Source organism: Zonotrichia albicollis, chromosome 3, assembly GCF_047830755.1.
Source record: "Zonotrichia albicollis isolate bZonAlb1 chromosome 3, bZonAlb1.hap1, whole genome shotgun sequence".
In the NCBI taxonomy this organism is placed as follows: domain Eukaryota; kingdom Metazoa; phylum Chordata; class Aves; order Passeriformes; family Passerellidae; genus Zonotrichia; species Zonotrichia albicollis.
Window position 1 is genome coordinate 94,703,087 of NC_133821.1, and position 10,575 is coordinate 94,713,661.

Genomic DNA, 10,575 nt, shown 5'->3' on the forward strand with positions numbered 1-10,575 from the left:
ATTTCTTAATTTTTTTAAACTGTTTTTGATAAGTTCCTTTTTTTTTTGTTTGTCTGTCTGTTTAAATGCCAAAATAGATTAAGAATCTGACTTGCAGTATTTGTTTGGGCAAAATTCCTAGCATTTGGTATGATGTTATTAATAGACCTATGGTGTAAACTTGAATTAAATTATTATACTCATAAGCAAAAGAATAGACAGCTGTCAAAAAATGTCACCTCAAGTGATATATACAGATGATGCTGTAAGTGATTGAATCTAGCCACTATTCTATAATATTTCCCTAATTAAATTCCCGCATCTGTCAAGGAAAAGATATGTGTTTTGTCTGGTTGAAGTATTTTTCACAGCAAAAATCTGATCATTCCCTAGATTAAATTGAAAGTAAGCAGGAAATTAGAATGCAATTTAAATATAAAGAATATAAAGTGAATATAAAGAATAATTTAAATGTGTGTATGGGGGAAGTTTTGCTGTTGACAAATACCAATAGAGCCAAGTTTAAATGACCTGCAGAAATTCACTAATTAACTACATCCTTTTATCTCTTCTGTCACCATTCCTTAATTTGTGTACCCATTAGATTACCACCTTAGGCCATAGATCAACACAGAATCATCTGCATTTTTTTTCAGTGTAGATAAAAATATGATTTCTTATTTTCTTTTCAAAATAAGATTTCAGAACTTGCACAAGACATAATATGCAAAGGTTTCACTCCAAAGTAGAATATTTATTTTACCATTTGTGTGGACTGGATTCTACTTAGCTTAAGCTGCATTCAGTCTGTGGAAAGCCACTTTACTATCAAGCCAATATTTAACAGCTACATGGCCCCTAGAGAATTATTCATTTTCTGCAAACCATCTTTATAAAAACTCTGGGGTTAGAAAAGAAGATATAGGGGAAAAACAATAAACTCACTATGAACACTCCTCATCAAGTTTGTGTTCATGCCCTGCCAAGCTTCATGTAGAATGGATAGATTTTACAGTACTCTTTCTGCCTATTGTCTTCATCAGAGTATCCTGAATAATATTCCTGTTCCCTCCTTCAGTGAGCTCACTTAGAAATAATAATTTTACTCCTGTTTCCATCGATTAGATGACTCTATTATTTATTAGCCTTTCATGCCATGCTATAAGGCACAACTACACAAGAAGGAGGGCCAAACAGCTGTCATGACATGTCATTAGAAGGGGCCACAAACCATCAAAGATCCCTGAATGCTCCCATAATTCATTTCCACAAAGTTGTTTCAGCCAGTGTAAAAGCCCTCTGGAGCATTCCCACGCAAGGCTGAATGTCTATAACCCACAGGACTCTGCTGCACCCACCCCCATGCCCAAGGAATCAAAACTACAACCATCAGTCTGACCATGGGCATTGACACTGCAAAGATCTAGTGTTATAGCTGGATCCACAGGTGGTGGTACCTTTCCACTGTCCACTCTTGTACTTTCCTTTTCTTTCTTACCTTTCCTTAGATATTTTCTTCATTATATTATTTTTATTTTTTAAAGAAAAGAACCAAAATGGTCACATACTTACTTTCTGCTCCAATTGCTTTTCAAAAATAAACCTGCATCACGTATACAGAAGTCCTTCTGTGTTTGTTTTCACCCTCAAAGATGGGCCCTGACAGAAAATCATCAAACTTGATGACTTTTTGACTTCTGTCTTATATGAGATCAGATGTGCCAGTATTAAACTTCCCTTTTGTTTCCAGAGGCTTTGAAAGTGAATAATAGTTATGGATATCAAGATGCAGCCCAGTGAAATATGAACCTTAGAGACGATTCCCGTTTCTAATCAGATGAGAGAATGAGACATAGCATTGCATAAATGTGTTTTATTAAAATTCTATTTTTAAAGAGAAGCACATAATTCAAAAAAGGATCAAGGATTAGTCTCAGAAAACTAATTTGATTGTATGTTTTGTATTGAAAATGCTCTCAGTTGTTTTTAAAGTGTTTACTGACATACAAACCACTACTCTTGTTTTGTTTTATCAAATTACTTTGCTCCCTTTCTGATTTTCATCTGTGAAATAAATACAACGGAAAGCAAAATATGCTTAAAATTAACTACTTGAGTTCACCTGCAGAGTATATCCTTCATTATTCAGTAAAATCTTACAGCAGCAAGTCTCAAGTAGCTTAATCTTTTCAACACAGCAAAATACTGAGAACATATGCATTTATCAAAATGTTGTAATACAATTCTTCCAAAGAGAAAAAGAAATATTTCTCTTCCTTAGCAAACAGTTTTATTTTCTAGAGAAGGGGAAATACAAATTTAAATATGCATAAATTAGAAAAAAACCCTTAATGTAAATAAAATATACCCATTTTGCAAGTAAACCATCAGAAAATCCATAAAGTAAAGGTATTTTTGACTGAAAGAAAAATATAATCTAAATTGTATATGTATACTTCCATAATATAAAACTAATGGTTATTGGCATGTCCTTCTTCCACTGGCACATTCTAACTAAAAGCTGGCACAATAGATGAGATCACTTGACTGCAGAATTCAGATGAGAAAAAGGAGCAATAATCCAACTCATAGAGATATTAATCTAGCAGCCAGAAATGGGTCAATGTTTAATCAAATTATTCCTTTTTTAAAACAAATTTATTTTTATCACTCTTAAGCCAGCATTAAATAGAGCGGATGAATTATTTCACAGTATTTTAAATGCTATATGTAAGTTTGGGAGATTTCCATGCTGCCTGTGTGCCACCTTGGAGGTCATCAGAATGACAATCGTTTAACTAAGACAAGAACTGAATTGTCTGATTTAGTTCTTAAGTGAAACCAAAAGTAATGCTGCATCCCACCTGGGCTCTGGATTCAAAGCCTGCTGAAGTCAGTGCCAGCTCCTTGGCCTTCTGGAGAGGTCCCATCCAGGTACAGTCAGTAATGGGTGGGTTGGAGCTGTGCAGCAATGAAGAACTCTGTACTGAAAACATTTATCAGCTGAAATGAGAAAGGAGAATCAGACAGCTGCTGGAGATACTGATACTAAAAGGGTTTCACAGAAGTGAAATGGAAGCACAGAAGTGCAGCAAAACAGCCCATTCTGCAAAGTGGAAGGCTCTTTATATAACAAAAAGCTCTACAGAGGCATGGTTTTACCTACTGCATTCCTGCGTTTGATGAAATGGCAGTGAGAAATTGGTTTAACTTTAGGCCTGTCATGAGTTTTATTTTTAGGCTGGAGATTTAGATACTGAGTTTGCAACAACAACTGATTCCAAACAGAGCTTAATGTGTTTGCTTTCAACTAAAATATGTATGGAGACCCATGCATTTGGATTTACACAGAAAAGAAAATAGCCTCTGTGGAAGAAATCTACATGAGAAGTTAAATAAAAGTTCTTCCTCTCATCTACTTCTATTTTTATGGATAATGCAATTTGGTACAAATAAATATCAAAACAGCTCATAAACTTTTCCTCTTTTTCTCCTCCCTCTAGTAGACATTGTTATTGCCTTGTTCATACGGATTCACTGATTTAAGTGCACACAAGCACTTGTCACAGAAAGTGTGAGAATGCCAAATATTTGACAGAGAGTGCCTTTGTATTGAAAAGCAGCTAAAGGAAGTCACCAGCACCAAAAGGAAGTCACCAGCAGCAGGAGCAGCATATACAAATGTTGTTAAAATTTTACAGGAAGAAAGATCCAATGGAGCTGTTGAGAATTTGCTAGCATACTCTTTTTGAAGGTATTCCATTATTGTGGTCTTGATTACAGAACATTCCATCTCATCAGGCAGTGAATTTCTTAGCATTAGCAGATCAAAGGCATTGGCTCCCTATCATGACTCAGTGAAAAAAAACAGATAAATACCTTTAATGCCCTTAAGCAACACTGTGTTTCTGCATTCTGAAAAATCTTCATATGTCATGTAATGTTTTCCAAATAATCCAATTATTTTGGGGCTGAATTAATAAAGGATTCATAAATATCAAAAATACACAGATATGTAAATAGGTTTCCACATTATCCTAACAGAGGCAGAGAAGGAACTACAGAATTTGCAATTGAGAGTTTATATGCTTTTCAAGTTTAACAAATAAAATTACTGGAAAATGTTATGCTTATTATCATATCCATCTATATAAAACAAGATATTTGCTTTTGTTTAGTGCCAAAAACATATGAATTGCTTTTGATGGTCTTCTTTGAATTTCTTCATAATCTGCAGAGAAACTCTGCCAAATTTCTGGGGTTTCCATGGGCATGGTGAAGACAGCAGCTGAGATTCTCTAGGAAGTATAACAGCTGGATCTCACTGTTCAGCATGTATATTGTGATTACACAAGCAACTCGGGTAAGTCTCCAACTCCACAAAACTTCCTTTTGTTTTGACTGAAGTAAATGATAGGAAAACTACTTTACTCTTTTCTTAGGATAACATTTGTAAATTGAATGTAAAGAATGTATATTGACTTCAGTGAAGCATCTTGTAGAACAAGGAATTTCCTAGCTTTGGTTGCATAGGTTTATTTCATTTGTGTCCTGGAATATGAAAAAATATATATTATAGGTACCAGAACTATCCTAAAAATGTATTAAGTAGGCTACTCAAAGATATTGGCAATCCTTGCCAACCAATGATTTTTCAAACTCCAACTTTATATTTGTCTTAGACACATCCACTCACATGCAAATTTCAATTAGTTACTAGATTTTTATTTATTTATAATTTTTTAAAATTTATTTATTTGTTATAGAGTCACGGAATCATTTTGGTTGGGAAAGTCCTGTAAAATCATCAAGTCCCACTGTAATACATGGTAGAATCTGGGGTAAGATGTCTTATTCTTGAGCTATCTTACACCTCAGAAGTGGTGGCTAGACTGTAGGGTTAGGTCTACTTTTTGCTATTTAAAAAAGTAAGAAAAGTAGTCACCCTCTTTCTATTGGCAAAATAATTTTCCAACTGCCTATGCAATACAATTGTATAGACTCAAAGCGGTGATTTGCTCCTGAATTTAGCTCTCAACATCATACTATTTATATTTGGATAGGTCAAACCACATGGTCATTAGTCAATGGATAGACACTCCTAGAGCAAAGTCCTGAAGTTTTCTTTCAAAATTTAATATGGGATGAGACAGTCTGCAAGTTCAAACAATTTTCTTCCTAGGGGCAGAAAGATCGTAAGTTCAGATGTATGCAGTTCATCAAAGGAATATTAGGATAAAATTTTGATTAGTGTCTATGTTATTCAAGGTTGTTAACTGGAATTCTTAATATGAAGTTCTTTGGAAATCTCTGAAATTTTCATGTATAGACACTGAAGCTGCACTGATTTCTGAGTGGTCTGTCTGCCTAAGCCCATACAAATGTCAGTGATGTCTTTAAAGTGTAAGTATTTTATTTGAGATACCTGGGTTTTTGGTTTTTTTGAGTTAGTTTATCAGGTAGTTGGTTGTTGTGAAAGTGGTGAATATGGTGTGTTCTTTAAGAATTCTAAATCATAGTGTCTTGCAACATTCTGACTCTTGAATACTGGAAATCTTCATCAGTTATAGTGCAAGTTGCTGGGTAATGGAACATTCAAAGCATCCACAAAGAGCAGCTGTGGTCCTACTGACTCTTAATCAAAGAAATTCACTACAGTTTTCCTTATTAGCAACATATTTGAAAATTTTATTTCCAAAGAAATTGTAATTTTCAGTGTGTGTTCCATCATATCGGTGGATTAAATTATCAGGGCCAAATTATAATAATGTAGTTTTGTCATGTAGTCTATTAGATACAATAAAATGTACAAGCATAAGGGACATTCTTTCTGATCAGAAGTCAGAGATCTTGAGAAATTCATGATTGTGCATGAAACTGAGGACATGCCAAGAGATAGACTTGATTTAGTGATCTGTCACTTTCTGTAAATCCACATTTCAAATATGATGAACCATTTACAACTGCATGAGTAGTTCCTTAAATGCCTGTTGGAATTATAGCTATAAATATCTAGAAGTTGGTTAAAAAAACCCTGCTTGTGAAACATGGACATTTTTACTTAAAGTATGTTAAACTCTTAAATCCTTAACTATTACTTATGCTCAGAAAATATATACTGCTAGCTATGACGAATGGAATCACTCACAAGCATGTTTATTAATGAACGATTTGTTCATTAAGTCATCAAAACCCAGTGCTCTAGTGTTCACCCTTCAGCTCTGTGCAGCAGTTGATGAAGTCAAAGGGAATTTGTTCATTGGCTTCAGAGGGGGCTAATTGAGCTTCCTGCCCTTCTTGAGATGTATAGGATCTTCTGGGTAAGAACTCTCTGAATTGCTCCCTGATTACATTGAATTCTCTGCTCTGTTTAAAAATTCTCCAGTTGTAGCATTGGAATACTCTAATTCAGTAAAGTTTCTAATTAAGATTTAGCTTATGTGCAAAACCTCGATGACAAAACTGCCTCCAAAGTTTTAATCAGCAAGTGCAATTTGTTATGGCATGTCTGCAAAAATGTATTCAATCTCCAGGAGCCTGATTTCTTTTCTGAAAAGCAGGACAATAAAATGTAACTTTCTGCCATGACTGGTTGATGGCATAAGGCAGTGTTTTGATTACAGAACTGATTTTCTGAAATCATAAAAAGAACAGAAGTCTACCCATTACCACAGACAAACAAGTGACTCTGTCTGAATTCCCCTAAGAGTCATATCTTTTACAAGGTTATTGTTCAAGGCTTGGAAATAAAGACAATTTTACTGTTTAGGAAGATTTAGAAAGGAATTCAGAATAAGTTCCAAGAGGAAAACAATCAATAAAAAAATATTATTTCAGCATAAATGCCCCAATGCCTTGAGCATTTATAATCGTGGCATTAGTCTTCTCAAAGGGGTAAGTAAATAATCCAATCCAGCTTTTACCCAGTCTTTTCCATCCCTCTCTCCATTGCTCATTAACTCAAATACTCTTGTTTAACAGACCTACTCCCTATGTCAGCCTGTGTTGGAGCTAGTTGTGGTGAGAATAGCAAGGTTCCTTTGACCAAAGATAGGTGTGTCTCCACTCAGGAAGCTCTGACATTGCTATTCCCACAGTGCTTAAGACAGAATAAATCACTTGTTATCGGGGAGGACAGTTTGGTTTAAGTTGGGATGGGTGACTTCAAAGAACTCCACTGTTACAGCTCCTCACCCAAATCATGTCATTTGTCCTACCATTACAAAAGATGGCATGTCAATTTCTTAGTCAAATATTTATGTACATGAATAACCTAAATAATTTTAAAAACCAAGAGTCAGAATTTTCTCTGTGATGATTCATGGTATCTTGGGTAAGACAGTGTAGCATCACCTGGGGGTAGAACTATTTCTGTCACACATGTTCAGTCAGTAACATTCGGAATCCTTTGAGAAGCAAACAATTTTGGAAGGACACTTCAAGAACCCAGTCTAAAAAGAAACATAAAAAACAAAGTCAGACTCCTAAATACGATAGAAAAGAAATGCCAAAGTGCAAAACAGGTTTTTTCTTAGAAGCAGCCTTAACCCAAAGCTGCTTTTACTGCCTAGGATTAGGTGTAGGTGTCTGCCTAGGATAAAATTTAGCGTTCCGTCTAGGCTTAGAGTTTTGAAGACCACAAACCCCAGAGCTCCAGGCACACAGCAGCTGCAAAAGGCATCCCAAGGGGAACAAAAAACTGCTGCAACATGGCTTCCTCCACAGCTTTTTCCTTTAGCTTTTTGAATAGTAAGAATTAAAAAAAATATGACAATAAGGAGAGGAGAACAATTATGAGAATGAGTGTTGTGGTAATTCAGTTATGTCTTTTGTCCTTTTTGTTTTGTGATAGACATTTAAAATTTTCATGGTGTCATTCCTCATATTTATCAATTGTTATTTCTTATAAGCAATAAGTAACAACTTAAAAAAAATCCCTGGTGCTTGTGGGACAGACATTGTTCTAATAAAGACTATTCCTCTGAAGCTGAGTCAGAGTCTGTGTGTATTGGGTATGGCTGAGATGGAGTTCATTTCCTCCACAGCAACCCTCACAGTGTGCACTGGTATCTAGAAAGGTGCTGTAACACACCACTGTTTTGTGTGTTTTGTCAGCTGCTGGGCGGCACTGGCACAGCATCAATGCTGTCTCCAACACTCTGTTCCCCATCAGGCTGGGGGATGGGCCAGGTCTTGGAAGGGGACACAACTTGACCCAAACTGATCAAAGGGATATTCTATCCCTTATGATGTCAGGTCAGACATAGAAGCTAAGAAAAGGATGAGTATTGGAATTATTTACTAATGTAACCAGATGGAATGTGCCTGGGCTCATCTGGCCCTTGCTGCTTGACCAAAGGTGGCAGCTGTGGTGGTTTCACCTCAGAGACACCTTGGGCTGGCTGGATGCTGCAGCTGGGTGCTCGGGACAAGTCCAGACATGCAGGAGCTCAGGTTTACCTCTGGTGAAGGAGCTTTAGGGCAAGGTGAAGGAAAGGAGTCGAGTTCTGCTGGAGGGTTTCAATCCAGAGCTTCATTCCTGGCACACAGGCCTCTGAATCTCTCAACAGCTCTAACAGAACTTCCGAAACCTGGTGGTTGTTGTGTCTTTTAACCCCAGAGAGAGGGGAGGGAAGGGGTAGGGATCCCACCAACCAGGTAAGGGAGAGGGGGAGTCTCAGGGGACAAATGACACCTGGATGGCTCAATGTCCCCAGGGCTGAGAGGCATCTTTTCAACTCTGCCAATCACTCAACACCCTTCTGGAATGCCAGGACTGACAGACAGCATCCACAGGGGGCAAGGGAGGGGGAAAGGAGTGGTGATTGGCGCCTGGAGAAGGACCGGGAAACTGAGTCATGACACCACACTGCAACAGATGAGGAAGGAGCACAACCATAATTTACAATGTTTGTCTTCTGGAGCAACCACTACATGTACTGAAGCCCTGCTTCTCAGGAAGTGGCTGGATATCACTCATGGGTGGGAAGTAAAGTATATTTTTTTTTTTCTTTTTTATTTGTGCAACCTTTCATTTTTACTTTAGCAAACTGCCTTATTTCAACTTACTAGTTGCTTTCTATCTTATTTTCTGTCCTTGTTCAGCTGAGAAGTGGGAGTGATAGAGTGGCTTGGTGGGCACATCGCATCCAGTCAAGGTCAACCCATCACAGTGTGGTAATTCTGCCCCAGGAAGTCCCAGGAGAATACAGCAGGGTGCTTCTAACAAATGAGGTTCCCTCACAAGAATGGCAGAAAACTCTCAAGTTTTGATTGTGTTATTTGCCTGAGTTTGTCAGACAGCGGTTATTGAAATGGCACAGATCCACTAACTGGCGCAGCTGGGACTCACATAAGAAAATAAATCAAAAAATATAGCTCCCTTTACAAAGAGTTACTTAGCTCATAACATGAACAAAACTTGTTTCAGCATAAAAGGTGTAAGAGATACTAAACTAGCTGCATTGCTTTATTTTGTTAGCAACTCTTTCAAAATGTGAAGACTGTTGGGAAACAAAGAAACACGCAAAAATGTCACCACTGGTTTATAAGAACATTCTGTAAAGTCTATATCTCAACTGCACGCAGAAGCCCATTGAAAAATATAAAAACACACTCTTAATAAATCAGAACAAAAGAGAAGATGCAGGAAATGTAAACAGTTCAAAATATAATCCCTGTACTTGATGTTGGTTTTGTTAAAATTTTAGGATCTGCTGATTCAAATAGCCTGAACCACACACATTTGTAACTCACAGCCCAAAGTCTCTGCCACCTGATACATTTTAGTCAGCTCAGTCTTTATATCACTGATGTTGGGAAGCAATTCAGATCACTTATCTAAGATTACATTTATTCTAAAAATAAATAGATTACCCATATGTGACTGTTCAACATCAAGTGGGCAAGCAAAATTGTAGCAAAGCAAAGTGGGGGGTGACCACTTCTCCCAGGCAGTCAGTGAGGACAAAAGGACATTGCCTCAACCTGCACCAGAGGAGGTTCAGGTTGAACATTAAGAAGAATTTCTTAACTCAAGTGTTGTCAAGCATTGGAATGGGCTGCCCAAGGTAGTAGTGGAGCCACTGTCCCTTGGAAATGTTCAAGAAAAGACTGGATGTGATACTTTGTGCCAGAGTTTAGTTGGCATGGTGGTGTTTGGCCAAAGGCCGGACTCCATGACCTTAGAGGTGTTTTCCAACTTTAATGATTCCATGGTTCTATGATTCTAAAATCACGAAACTTTCCTGTTTTCTTATAGTGCAAGAGTTCTAGTGTCAGTACATTGCAAGGGTTCCATGTTGCTCGAGTTTCACACCTCTTTGATGTTTCTTGTAGGCATCTCCTCTAGGCACTGACTCTTCCTTGTTCTTACAGCAGCCGACTGACTCCAGTTCCCTCACAGCCAACCAATCCACTCATTTATAACACTTCTTATTGGCTACAGGTGTGGCCTGCTAAAATCAGGCCTGCTCCTAATCCTTAATAATTGGCTCAGCTGCAACTCTTTAGGGGGTAAGATTACATTCTATACCACCTTCATTTACCCATACTGTATCCCCCTACACTTTCCCAGTTTCTTTCTGTAAGTCTTTG